The following is a 12,977-nucleotide window of genomic DNA, read 5'->3' on the forward strand; positions in this document are numbered from 1 at the left end:
TTCTGTGGGGAGGTGAGGCCTGAGCTGAGCACTGAAGGGGTCAGCTCCTGGGACCCTTGAAATGCATGAGCTGGCTGACCCATCCTGGGGGTGTAGCTGACATCTTCTAGGTGGGGACCAGGGCTGCCGATGGCCGTGCTGTTGGCCAACGCCCGAGGTTATGAGGCGTGGTGAGGATGCTCCTGGTGGGAGGGGCTCCGAGGCCACTGTCCCTTGGATGCTGGGGCAGGGCACATCCCACACCCAGGGCACTGTGGGCTGCACCAGGCTGTGCGAGCTGCGTCCCCTCCTTCCCACGTTGGGAGGGACATGTGTCTGAGGGAAGGCCGCTTGCCTGCTGGGTGGCCTTGGGCAGGTAACTGTGCCTGTCCTCTGAGCCTGCGTTGTCCTCTGTGAACGGGCCACTTCCCATTGTGCTGTAGGGAATGGCAGGGACTCAGGGTTCCGTGGCTAAGGAGCCGGCAGAGGTCATGAGAGGCCTCTGTGGCCCAAGAGGTGGAAGTCACTCGTCGGGTTCTTGTCCTGGAACTTGGAGAAGCACTGTCCCAGCAACCCCCTGGCTGGGGTCCAGCTTTTGGCCCGTCTTTTCTAGCTGGGGTCCTTCTCTCATGAGTTTCGTCTTCCACAAGGCTCTGGCTCCCTGAGACCCTTTGGGACTCATTCATTCATCTCCTGGGGGCCTGGGCCTGCGGGGGCAGCTGGGCCTCTGGTTGACCTTGTCCTGGGGCAGCTCCCTGTCGGGAAGGGGGTCAAGTTGGTGTTATGGAGGGTCAGGGGCAGGAGCCGGGTCTTCTGGCCTCGCGGGGGGAGGACCTGGGAGGGCTTTCCCATGGCCTTGTCCCTGGACTGTGGGACTGGTGAGGGCCAGGACACTCAGGGTCTCCGAAGCCCTAGTGGGCGTGTGACTCAGCTCAGGGGTTGGCCTGTGCTGTGGGCTGAGGAGGAGCCGCAGGACACCTCAGGGGGGAGCTCTGGGCCTCAGGAGGCATCAGGGGAGGGCAGGAGGGGCGCCGGGGTTCTGTCTGGTCTCCTCCACCCCATCCCTGGGACGGAGGGGCAGGGGGTCCTGCGGAGTTGGCCTCCCGTCTCCCGGATCCTTCGAGGCCTCTACCCTGCACCTGTGAGGTTCAGTGCGGTGGCCTCCCCCATCGGAACAGTGAGACATGAGAAGATGAGACAGGGCCAGGGAGAGAGGGGATCCCTGTGGCGGGGGGCTGGACCCGAGGACCCAGGGGCTTTAGGCTTTCTACCTGAGTCCAGCCCACAGGAACGGCGGGGGGGGGGCAGCGCCTCAGACACCTGCCCGACCCAGGCCTGGCTGCCCCAGCCCAGCCCCAGCCTCAGGACAGATGCCTCCGTGCAGAGAAGAGAGAGCGGAAACCAGCCCCGGGGCTTGGCGGCTGCCAGCTGGCTGGGTGGAGGTGGTGCCCGGGAGCCAGGGGGGGGGGCTGGAGCCATGGCAGGAGACTGTCCTTGGGGCTACCCCAGACAGCCAGGGACAGGGCAGAGGAACTTGGGTTCAGCTTCACCGCTCTCTTGTTAGGGTCGCATCCTCACGTGCTGCTGAGGGCGGCCGGGCCGGCCACGGGCATCCCAGACCATCGAGGGCGCAGCCGGGGACCTGAGGTCTGGGGTGGAGGCGACGGCCAGCCAGCGTCCAGACTGGCCTCCCTCCTCTAAGTCCCTCTCAAAACTCTGGGCCAAGCCTGTCCTCTCCCAGCGGCCACCCCTGACAACATGGCCTTTAAAAAGCTCAAAGGAGACCATCGCTGACCTGGGCCTCTCCCACCTGTGAGCCATGGAGTGGCATTTGCTCATCCAAATGTAGGTGTCATGGAGCCTTCTCCTACGACTTGGTCGGGGGATACTCCAGTAGAGAACAAGGACAGGTCAAGGGTGTCATCCGGATGAGGAACGCTGGGCTTCTCTGCACGATCTGCATCTGAGTCCAGGCTCTGCTGTGTGACCCTGGGCAAGTTTCTCCCTCTCTCTGAGCCCCAGTCTCACATGTCTTCCTTTTTAAACCACAGCTTAACTGGGGTTCGACTCACGTGCCGTAATGTGTGGACGGTGGTCCCCTGGCCACGCTTTCACTTCCCCTAGTTGTCGTTACAGTCAATTGTGGTTTCAAAGAGTCAAGGGGAAATCCCAGAAATAAACAATTCATGAATTTTAAATAAAGGCTCACCGTTCTGCGTAGTGTGAGTAAACCTCGAGCCGTCCTGTTCTGTCCTCCTGGGATGGGACCGACCCGGCTGCCTCCACTGCCTGCCCCGTCGTTGGGTAGCGTTGACTGTTTTTGGTAGCCCAGTGTTTGTGTTGAGGTGACCCTGGTCATACTGAATAGTGGCTCCAAAGTGCAGGAGTAGAGACACAGAGGAGGCACGGGCATTAACACGGAGGGACAGAGGAACTCTGGTACCACATGGCAGCACAGCAGGACCCCAGGAAGAACGCGGAGGGTGTGCAGGGTGCCTCTATCTGATGCTTCCACATCCACGGGGGGTTGGGGATTTATTCCCCGTGGCTGGAGGCTGTGGTGCTGTGATTGAAAGCTTTTAAGTGTGTTGACAGAGTCGTGTAGCCATCCCCGACTTCAGGATGTTCTTATCACCCTGTAAGGAAACCTGTGTCCATAGCAGTGGCCTCCTGTTCCTTAAGTGTCCCAGAGAGTCACTCATCCCCCTCTGTCTCTGTGATCAGCCTATCCTGGAAATTTCACCTGAGTAGCACCATACAACATGTGGCCTTTTGTGACTGAATTCTCTCCCTTAGCAGAGTGCTTTCCAGGTTGACTCAAACCCAGCTCGGATCCGCACTTCATTATTATTAATGTCACTGTTTTGCTGACCGATACCCACTGCGGGGACATACTGTGTTTGATTCATCCATTCGTCAGTGGATAGGTGTTCGGTTACTTTAGACTTTGTGGCTATTGTGGATAATGTCGCTTTTTTTCTCTTTTTGGAACGTGGACATGTGTTTTCATTTCCCTGGAGTGTATACCATAGGAGTAGGATTTCTGAGTCATATGGGAACTCTCTGTTGAACGTTTTGAAGGAGCGCCAGCCTGTTCTGTAACGCGGCTGTCCCACTTCGCGTTCCCACCGGTGGGAGCGAGGGTTCTGGTTTCTCCAGGGCCCCGCCAGCTCGTTGGTATCTGGAGTTTGGATCGCACTCATCCTTGGACCCGCTCCTCCGTGGGTATTTATGGAACCTTGACTTTCAACCAGGCGGATTGCTCACTGCAACACTGGGAAGGGCGTCTCTCCCTCGAGGAGTCCTTGGGAGAACAGCCTCCATGCGGCACCCCGTGGGGCCTGGCGCATAGGAGGTGCTCAGCAACAGGCGAAAAAGATTGTCAAGGGGCGAAGCTGGGCTGGCAGGAGTCACGCCCCGCCCCCAGGAGGAAGGAGAGCGCGTGCCGACCACCTGCTGTGTGAGAACTGGAGCTCTGTCCTCGGGACCCCTGGTCTGCTCCAGGGTCCTGTGTATACACCGAGGCACTGAGCGCAGGCCGGGCAGCTTGCCTGTGGTCACCAGCCAAGAAGCAGCAGGGCCTTGTCCGTAGCACCTCACTTAGCCCTCCTAGCCTTTGAGGTCAGCGCTGTTATGCTCACTTAGCAGGTAAAGAAACGGAGACCCCGAGGTAGACCTCCTTGCCCAGAGCTCATGGCTGCTGAAGGCCAGCTCTGGGATTTGGACCCAAGTAATCTAGCTTTAAGTGTCCCCGCTCATTTTGAGGCTCACCTGCCTCCCAGGACTTAGGAGATGCGGTGAAGGCTGGGCCACCAGTCTGTACCCTCCCTTCCTGAGCCCACCCATGGCCCAGTCAGACCCTCCTCTTGGGCTGGAAGTGGCCCTGGGCAGGCCTCAGGGGCTCTGCCAGCCCCTCCCTTGTCTGGCTCCTTCCTGCGTGCCTGGCTTTCCATTGGGTGATGGTGGTGGTGACACCAAGGCCTCTGAACTCACCCTGTCAGTCTGGCCTGCTCTGTGCCTTGAAGCCGAACAGCCCAGAAGCCTGCAGGACAGCTCTGGGCGGGGGGCGGAGGACTCCACTGGTGAGTTCACCAGGTTATAAATAACCGCACACAGGAGGGGGGGTCAGCCAGTCGGACCCAGACACACCCACGCACGGGCGGGACACCTTGGTCATGAGTGTGTCTGGTGTGTGTCCTCAGGGTGTTCTCTTGGCTTGTGCCCAGAGGCTTCCAGGACAGCCAGGGGGTCGGGCCTGCCTCTGGCCGGCTCCAGCAGGGTCCGGGCCATTTCTCAGAGGAGGCCAGGGTCAGCCCAGCAGGTCCCCAGGTTGGTAAGGTCCCTGGAGTCCCTCACCTGGTTTCAGGTGGTCCTCGAGGTCTGACGATGACCCTTTGGCCCTTAGGCCTGTCCTGGGGGTATGGCGACCACAGGTGGCACTGGGGTCCCTGTCCACTGTCCCAGCCCCTCCCCTCCTGCCTTCTGCCCACTTCCTGGTGCCATCCTGGTCTCCGTCCAGGTTCACTGAGCTCCAGCAGGTCCCTGGCCTGAGTCTGTGGAGCACGGAGGCCATCTCACCCTCTCTGGGAGGACGGACGAGGGACAGTGTGAGGCTGGCCCTTCGCAGGTGTTGGCCGCATTGCTCCCCTCGCAGCCCAGGATGGCTGAAGGGGGCCAGAGTTGGCAGCCCCCCCCACAGTCCTCGGATCTGCATGTTTTTTTACGTAATTCACAGAGGCGTTTTATGACACGATATACTAGAGTCAGTCTCAGTTCCACTCCCCCCTCCTGGCCCACCTAGAGTCCCCCTGGCTGGATTTGGGGGATCAGAGACCACCCTTGTCTGACCCCCTGGTTTCTGCACTGGAAGACCAAGCAAGGCTCAGAGAAGGGCTCGCAGGGTGGCCGGGGCAGGAGGCAGGCCATGTGGGTCTGCGGGTGACCTCGTCCGCCGCGTTCACCGAGCAAAAAAAAAAAAAAAGTCAGGGAGACCAACTGTGCTTCAGGAATATCCTGGGTCCTGGGTACAGAGAAGTGACCTCACAGGAGCTGGCGGTGGCCGTTATAAACCAGGAGACAAATAAACACAGGCTTCCCCGGCAGCTGACCTGGTGTTCACCGTCGCGGGGTGTCTGGTGGCCAGGAAGGTGAGCTTGGAGTAGGGCACTGGCATGTCCAGCACCTGACTGCCTATCGCAGCTGACACCTTCAGTGCCAGGGACCATAACCCCCGTTTTGTGGGAGGGCAAATGGAGGCGGGTGCGGGGAGGAATCAGCCCCCTGTGGAAGGGGGAAGCCGCCCTGGACGTCCGCAGGCTCCTGAGGGCTGGGCCTGCGGGCCCCTGGGCCTCGGGTGGTGGCCCCTGCCCCTTCTGTTGGCAAGTTGGTTGTGCAGCCTGGAGACCCCGTGCCCAAGGCACCTGCAGTGAGTCACAGGACAGTGGGTGGGGCTGCTCACCTGAACTGGGCCACCTGTCTCACAGGTGGCCTTGTCCTCCACTTCTAGATGTCCACTTTGTCTGTTCCTGTGCAGGGCACTGGGTGCATGGGTGGGTGGTCTCTGCCAATCGCCCTGCTCTCCGGGAGCTTTCTGGTGGGAGGGAGGGGCCACTGGGGGCTGGAGGTGGGCACGCTGTGCTGTACAGAGAGCATGGCCCTTGGGGTCAGCTCATCCCAGATTGAAATCCTGGCCCCATCGCTCTGCAACTTCAGGTCAGTTGCTTTACCTCTCTGGACTTTGCTTTAACCATCTGAGACATTCAGACAGTCGTCCCCACCAGGAAGGCGTTTGTGAAGGAAAATGAGACGGTGTGCATATAAAGAGCCTGGTCCATGGCGAGTGCCCCTCTGATGACCCAGGCACCCTCCAGGAAATGCCCGTGGGCAGTCACATCAGGAGCTGGGACTCATCCCCTCATGCGTTCTTTGGGCTTCGGGAGCTCCTTGGTCACAGTTTGGCTGCGGTTCAGATCCTCTGTGCCCCTGGTGGAGGCTCACAGCCTCCATTTCCTCGTCGTAATGGGGCCAGCAGCATTGGCTTCCAGGGAAGCTGAGTGGGCTCAGTGTGATCTAGGGGCTCAGGGGGTGATGAATGTGGCCAGCAGCCCCATCCCTTGGTGACAACCTGGTGGAGCTACAGAGTCCATGTTTGGGCTGGGACAGTGGCTGCTGTGTGTGACCCCAGGTGGCCCCCCCCCAGGAGGCTGGGTCAGCTGACTGAGCACATCGGCCTGTCCCACAGGTGTGGGGCCCAGAGAGCCTAGGAGAGTTCTCGGCGTACAGTAGGCGCCCAATAAATACTGGCCGTGCTGATTAACTGGTTGTGTCGGTGCTGATGGGAAAGGGTGGGGGGGCAGCCCTGATCCCACAAATGGCTTCACAGGGGAGGAGGACGGGAGGTGGCAGCTGGGAGCTGAGGGGCTGTGGGTGGCAGGGGCTGGGAGGGACCTCCGTGGGTGGTCCTGCTCACAGGCACCAGCTTGGGGACAGGGTGAAGGAGCAGTGTGTCCGGGTGGCCCAGAGGGTGAGGAGAGAGGGCAGGTGCCAGGATTGATGGGACAGTGGCAGGGGAGCTCCCGGGGGTGGGGGTCGGGGGGAGGTGGAGAGGGGCGTGGCATTCCCGGGGCTGGCCGCCATCCTCCATCCAGGCACAGGAGGCCGGGGCAGGAGGACAGCGGCACCCTGCACTGGGCTGCTGGGAGAAGGCGGGGAGGGGGGGGTGGGCTCGGAGGGAGCCCCGTCCTGCCAAGCCGGCTGCCTGCCCTCGGGCTGCGTGTCCTCTGCCGCCCGCGTCCCTCTCGGTCTCCTCTGGAGCTACCTGGTGGGGTTTCCGTGGAGGGAGGGGCCGAGGGTGGTCAGAGCAGAGAATGTGCCCAGGGAGGGCCACCTCCAGGATCGACAGTGCCCGGAACCTACAGAAAGGTCCTGAGAACAGATGAAAGGCGCCCATGGCCCCAGCCTCAGCCAGCAAGAGCCGCGGGCCCTTCCTGTCACTCTGCGTTTAGGGATGGCTCTGGTGGGGAGTTCGTCACAGCAGGGTCAGCTCCACCTGGGTTCTGTGACCTACTTTTTAATCTTAATGATGATGACAGTATTAACAGCCAGCGCTCACTGAGCGGCCAGGTGTGCCGGCGGCCGGCCTCCTCCAGGGGTGCTCTAGCTCTCAGGTGGGCCAGGTGGGCGCTTCACCTCTGCTCTACGGGAAGAGCAGGCCGAGGGATTTAGCTGAGCAGCAGGGCCACCGGGAGAAAGACAGTCGGGGGATCTGCCAGCAGCCTGTGCCACAGCACTCCTGAGAGCCAGCCTGCGCCTTTCCAAAGCCACAAACTTAAATAGTCTTTGGGGAAAAAGAACAAACAGGCGTCTGTGGTGCATTCAGGCCTTCCAGTGACCTAATTAGTGTGGATTTGTGAAAACACAAACTATTGATGGCTGTATACTATTCCATGTTGAGGTTGTGCCTGGCTTACTTAACTAGTCCCCCATTGTTGGATATGTAGGTTGTTACCACTTTTACTGTCTGAGAAATAACCTTGCCTTGGACCTCTGTGGCCCGAGGCCTGAATTCTAGCGAGCCCAGAGCATCAGAATCCAGAGAGGCCCTTACTTAGATGACCAGGCTTGGCCTTTCTCATTTGGCACTGTCTGTGCCTCAGGAGGCTGAGCCAGAGATGTCTGCCTCCTGCTGGGTCCAGGGCAGGTGTGGACAGGCCGGGTGGTGGCCATGCAGGGGCAGTGGGCCTGCAGGGTGGGTGCTGGGGAGGGTGATCTGGGCAGGGGTGGGCCTGTCAGGGGCAGGGAAGGCCCTGCCAGTCTCCTGTGCCCAGAAGTGATGGACCCAGAGGTGTCCCCTGCCCCTGGGGATGAAGGAGCTGTGGGGACTCAGCAGGGCCCTCTGCACCCCGCTGTGCCCTCCCCAGCAGGTGCAGTCTCGGTGCCCACATCCCAGCCGCGAGCGCATGTGGGGGTGCGGGCTCCCGGCCAGGGCAGCTGTGGACGGCGGGGGGTGGGGGCCGAGGCGTCCTGTCCAGGTCCAGGCTGCCCATTGTGTGGCCCCCTTGGCTGTCCTGCTGCCCGGAGCCTGGCCCCGGCCCACATTCCTGTGGTGGCGCTCCGAGTCTCCGGGGTGGAGCTGGTGAGCATGAGGGGCACTGAGTTCTCACAGGACCGAGGGCCTTCTGGGGACGGCGCCTGCAGGGGTGCAGGGGCCCTGCTCCCGGGAGCTGGCCGTCGCTCTGTGTGTCCCTGGGGGAGCCTCTTTGCCTCTCTGAGAGCTGCTTGGCAGGCTGAGTGCCTGCCACTCGCCCCTGGCCCCGGCTGGAGTGGGGCAGCTTTCCCGGCTCTCCCCCTCAGTCTGATGGGGGAGGGAGTTGACTCAGCCACCTCTCAGGCCTACTTCAGCCTTAAGATGCCATCCAACCGGGGGACAATGTGCCATGGATTACCAACCAAATGTTACCGAGCACCAAGTGTGTACTAGGCAGTGTGTGCTTTTGGTACAGTATCTCACTTGATTCTCACAAACAGTTCTACGAGATGCAAATGATTATTGTCCCTGTTTAGCCAAACAAAAGCTCAGAGAGGTTAAGCAACTTGCCTCAGATCACCCAGCAAGAAAGCAGAGCTGAACTTGGACCCAGGGCTGCCTGAACCTAAAGCTGACCTGCCAGCCCTTGCTCGCGCACGTCGCCTCTAGTCATCAGGAGAGGGGAGGCCACGTCTGGCTAATTAGGGGAAGGCAGCTCGGGCAGAACCAATTACACTTGATTTTGTTCTTAGCTTTTGCGGCATGATTAGCGTGGCACAGGGGTGCTGGACTCCGGGCCCCCTGCCAGCTGACCTAATTTATGTGTCTGTTTCTATAACTCACCCTCTCTCCCCCCTCGTTCAGCCTCTCTCTTTTTCTCTCTGCACTCTCCCCTCTGTGTGGCCTTGGCAATGCCACTCAACCTCTCTGGGCCTGAAGAATCTCATCTGCATCTGTTTCTGTCTGGGGAAGCTGAGGCTTCTGGAGGCCGAGTCTGCAGAGATCGTAGTGGAGATTCCGACACCTGACGGCCCAGCTGCCTCCTCCTGGTTTCCCCTCGGCCTTTCCTACTGCTCCTTGGCCTGCTGGGCTGGAGGGCTGGAGGGCAGGGTCCTGCGGGTGGGCGAGCCCCAGCCTCCTGAGTGACCTCCTGCAGTCCTCTCGGCCTCTCCATGAGCCGCCGCCTCCTTATCACCCCATTGCACAGGCGGCAGCACGAGGTGCCAGGGATTGGGCGGCCCTGACAGCCCCTGCCGGCCGAGCCGGGAGGCCGTGCTGCACTCTGCTCCGGCTGCTGTCCCCGGAAGGCTCGAGGCTGTCGGGCCTCAGGGACCCCAGGCATCTGGAGCCGGCTGGGGGGGCCTGGGGACTGAGGGCCGTGAGTGCGAGGAAGCGGGGCGCTGGCCAGGGCCCCCAGCCGGCCCTGGTGGGTGGTCCTGGGAGAGGACACCTCCTTGCTGGGCCCTGGGGACCCAGCCGGCCTCCCCAGCTGCTCTGAATCTCTGTGGACAGGTCTGGGGGCAGTGGGTGTGGACAGGGGCTCTGCTGGTCACTGCTGGGCCTGGTCCCTTCCAGGAGGGGAGCCCGAGGGCCTCTGGGCGAGCTGTGGGGTGGTTCCAGGTGGGTGCTGCCTGAGGCTTGAGGAGACACGTGGGGGTGTCAGTCTCAGGAAGGACGCCACGTCTGGGCTGCTGCGGGGAGTGTGCGCCTGTGTGCGCCCAGGAGAGTGTGCCAGGTGCAGGCCGGGCGCAGGGTGGGGGAGCCCTGGGGCATGGGAGCCGTGGGCTTCCCTGGGCAAGTGCCCCTTTGGAGACACTTAGGCGCCTGTGGGCAGCGGGTGGTGGGACGCAGGTGGCTGCTGGCATGGCTGTGGGGGACGTGGCTGACCAGCAGTGGGTCTGGGTGCCAGAGACCAGGACCTGTGCTTACGTCCTAGTTGGCACCCGAGTCCAGCAGTGCGCTGGCTGGCCGCCCTTAGCTGTGGTGGGCAGGGGTCTCCTGGGCCCGGGGCCTCGGCTCCCTGGGCCTTGCTCAGACCCCAGCAGCTGCACAGAGGAGCTTCCGCCGACTGTCCCGCTCCCTCGGGTTGGCAGTGGCGGGAGGAGGAAGTGGGGCTTCCCTGGGCGCGGGGTGTGCCTGTGGTGGGTGTGGGGGGAGAGGAGCTTATGTTTGAGTTGTAGGGTTTGGTCCGAGTCGGGGGCGGTGTGTGGTCAGGGGCACGCATGTGCCTGGGGTGGGTCAGCGTGGGCCCTGGGAGTGGGTGTGGGGTCACGAGTCCTTGCTGAGGCTGAGGGGGGCCTTGTGGGTGTGCAAGGACAGGGTGCATCTGTGAGAGCCCTAGGTGTGCGGGTGCAGCCAGGGCTGTGGGAGACAGACAGGCGCCTGCAGGGTGGGGCTGGGTCACCCACAGGCCTAGGGGTGCACAGGTGGGTGGCAGTGGTGCTCTCGATTGGTGCGGGTGCGTGCGGCTTATGGTGTGGGCATGAGGGTGTGGGGCCCCTCGTCTACCCGCTGCTGTGTGGGGGGGCTGTGGGTGTGTGTGGAGGGGTGTGGGGGTGTGGGCGCCTCCTGTCGGGCACAGCAGGGTGAGTTTACCTGGGGAGGCAGGGAGAGTCCCTGGGGGTCCTGGAACATTTGGATTCGGTTCTTCTTTAAGGGAATGGCATGGGTAATTATGCTCATTATGCATGAAATTATGCAAATGCAGAGGTCATTTAGGGGTCAAGGGCTGTTTGTCACCCTTCTCCACAGGCACTTTGACTTCTAAGGATTTCCCTGGCTGTTCCCTGCCCCCTCCTCTCTGTCCCCCACCCCCTGGAACAGGAGGCAGCTGCCCTTGGGTTCCTGTGAGGCCCCGCCCCCTAGGTCCCCGGTGACCTGGCATTAAGTCCAAACCCCCCGCCCCCCACCCCAGGGTGAGTGGTGCTGGCCACTTCCCCACCCCGGGGGCTGGGCTGTTTGGTATTCGGGGAGAACTGCTCTCTTGCCTGCGGTTTGGAAAGTCACCAGGTCGCCCCTTCCCAGTCCCTCTGATCAGTGTGAGGCTAAATTAAGATGTGAGAGAATTGTCTCCGTCCCCTCCACTCGCGCCTCTCTCCCTCTCACCCTAGCCTGCCCTCTGTCCCTTTCTCTGCTCCTGCCCCCCTCTGTCCTCTGCCTTTCTGTCCCTGCCACCCCTCCCCCTCCCCGCCGCCGTCCTCTGTTCCTGTGCTCTCCCCCGTCTCTGTGGGGAGCGGGAGCTCCGGGTCCTTAGCGTGGAGGAGATGGTCGTCATGGTAACAGTTGTCATGTCGAGGGCTACTGAGCGAGGGATGAATAGTATCTAGGTGAGAGCTACCTGAGTGGAGGCGATGGAATCGCAGGAGGCTCGAGGCTTATCTGAGCCTCAGAAGTGCGTGGCACCCCCGCCCCGCCCCGTCTCCCTGTGCCCGAGCCCATGTGCACCCAAGGGCACGCGGCCACTCTGCGCTTCTGTGGCTGCCTTTAGGTGAGTGTGTGTCAGGCCGTCTCCCTGTGGCTCTGGTGTGTCATTTCCAGGGTCTGTGTGGCTCTGGAAGGTGTCTGGGGGGTGTCTTTGTCCTGCAGGTTTCTGGAGACCTGGTGTGTGGCACTGGTCACTGAGGAATCTCGGGGACTCCCCGTCTGGGCTCCCACCTTTACTCCCGTCTTAGGATTCCTCCTCCAGCCCAGGGCCTCCCGGTCACTCCCTGGCCTGCCTGGAAGGATGGACAGACAGTGGGGACTGCCCTGTCCGGGAGCAGGAGCCTGAGTCCTGTCCCTGCTCATTCCCCGTTCTGCATGTGACTTCAGGCTGAACTGCAGGGACAGGAGCAGCCTCCACAGGACTCCGGCGTGTGGAGCTGGAGGTGGGGGCCTGCTGGCTCGTCAGCCTGGGTCTGGGGATTTGTTCCTCTGGGCAGAAGTGGGAGCTGGCTGCTCTGGGCTCCTGGAATCTCTACAAAGGGGGAAGACCAGCAATTAGTCACGGGAGCAATTACACTAATTGTCCCACTCCATGACTCACTGGTAGAAAGTAAATACTGATTAATTCATTACCTCGAGATGTGTCTGGGGTGTGCGTGGTGAGGGGGCATCTCCTGGCTCCCTGCCTGGCTGGGCTCGGTGGGGCCTTGGTGCAGGTGGTGAGTCAGGGGTGGGAAGCCAGGATGGAGAGCCTCCCCGGGGCTCCGCGTGCGCTGCAGGGCTGTGTGGTGCCAGGCCCGGCCCCCTCCTGCCCACACACCTTCCGTGGCTCCCACTGCCAGCCAAACATTGCAGATGCACAGGCCCTGCCTGAGAGCCACTGGCCCTGGGTTCAGCCTTCACCATATTTTGATGTGCCATCGGGATGAAAAAATCACTAATTTCTAAGAGAAAGTTGCCCTTCAGGCACTGGAGACCTTGGAGGCTGGGCATCCACTGTCTTTCCAGCCTCAGCTCCAGCCCAGCCCAACCTGCCCTTCCCCTGCCCAGTGAACCCGTCACCTCTCTCTCTTCTAACTCCAATTCCATCCTTAACAAATGTGTCCTGAAACCTTCTCAGGCCAGGCCCCTTGCCAAACCAGACAGCACCGCTGTCTTCACCAAGTTTAGCACAGCCCCTGAGACGCCCCAAGCAAACACAGCTCACGGTGGATCTGAGCTGTGAATCGGGAGCCCAGGATGCTCTGGAAGCTCAAGTAGGAGGGCTCCTCAGAGCCACCTGGGAGCCGGGGATGGTGGTGCGTGCCTATAATCGAAGCGGCTTGGGAGGCTGAGGCAGGATGGCAAGTTCAAGGCCAGCCTCAACCATATGGGTATGGCTCAGAACATCCCTGGGTTCAATCCTCAGTACTGCAAAAAAAAAAAAAAGGAAAGCCCCAGTCGGAGGACAAGGGGGTGGAAGGGAAGAGTGTCGTGAGGGGAGGGAACAGCAGCACTGAAGGAGGCAGACCTGGCCTAGTCCAGGAGCGGGGGGGGGGGAGGGGGGGCA

At 61.5% G+C, this 12,977-nt stretch overlaps 1 protein-coding gene across 1 annotated transcript in view; it reads left to right on the forward strand.

Moving 5' to 3' along the window:
- The first annotated feature begins 1,571 nt into the window (after window positions 1-1,571).
- Sdc3 (syndecan 3) overlaps window positions 1,572-12,977 on the forward strand; it is a 21,280-nt gene continuing 9,874 nt past the window's right edge. Inside the window, exon 1 of the mRNA XM_015485362.2 lies at window positions 1,572-1,589. The gene's annotated coding sequence lies outside the window, so the exon portion shown is untranslated. The remainder of the gene's footprint in view (window positions 1,590-12,977) is intronic.

The sequence above is a fragment of the Marmota marmota genome, unplaced genomic scaffold, assembly GCF_001458135.2.
Source record: "Marmota marmota marmota unplaced genomic scaffold, marMar, whole genome shotgun sequence".
In the NCBI taxonomy this organism is placed as follows: Eukaryota; Metazoa; Chordata; class Mammalia; order Rodentia; family Sciuridae; genus Marmota; species Marmota marmota.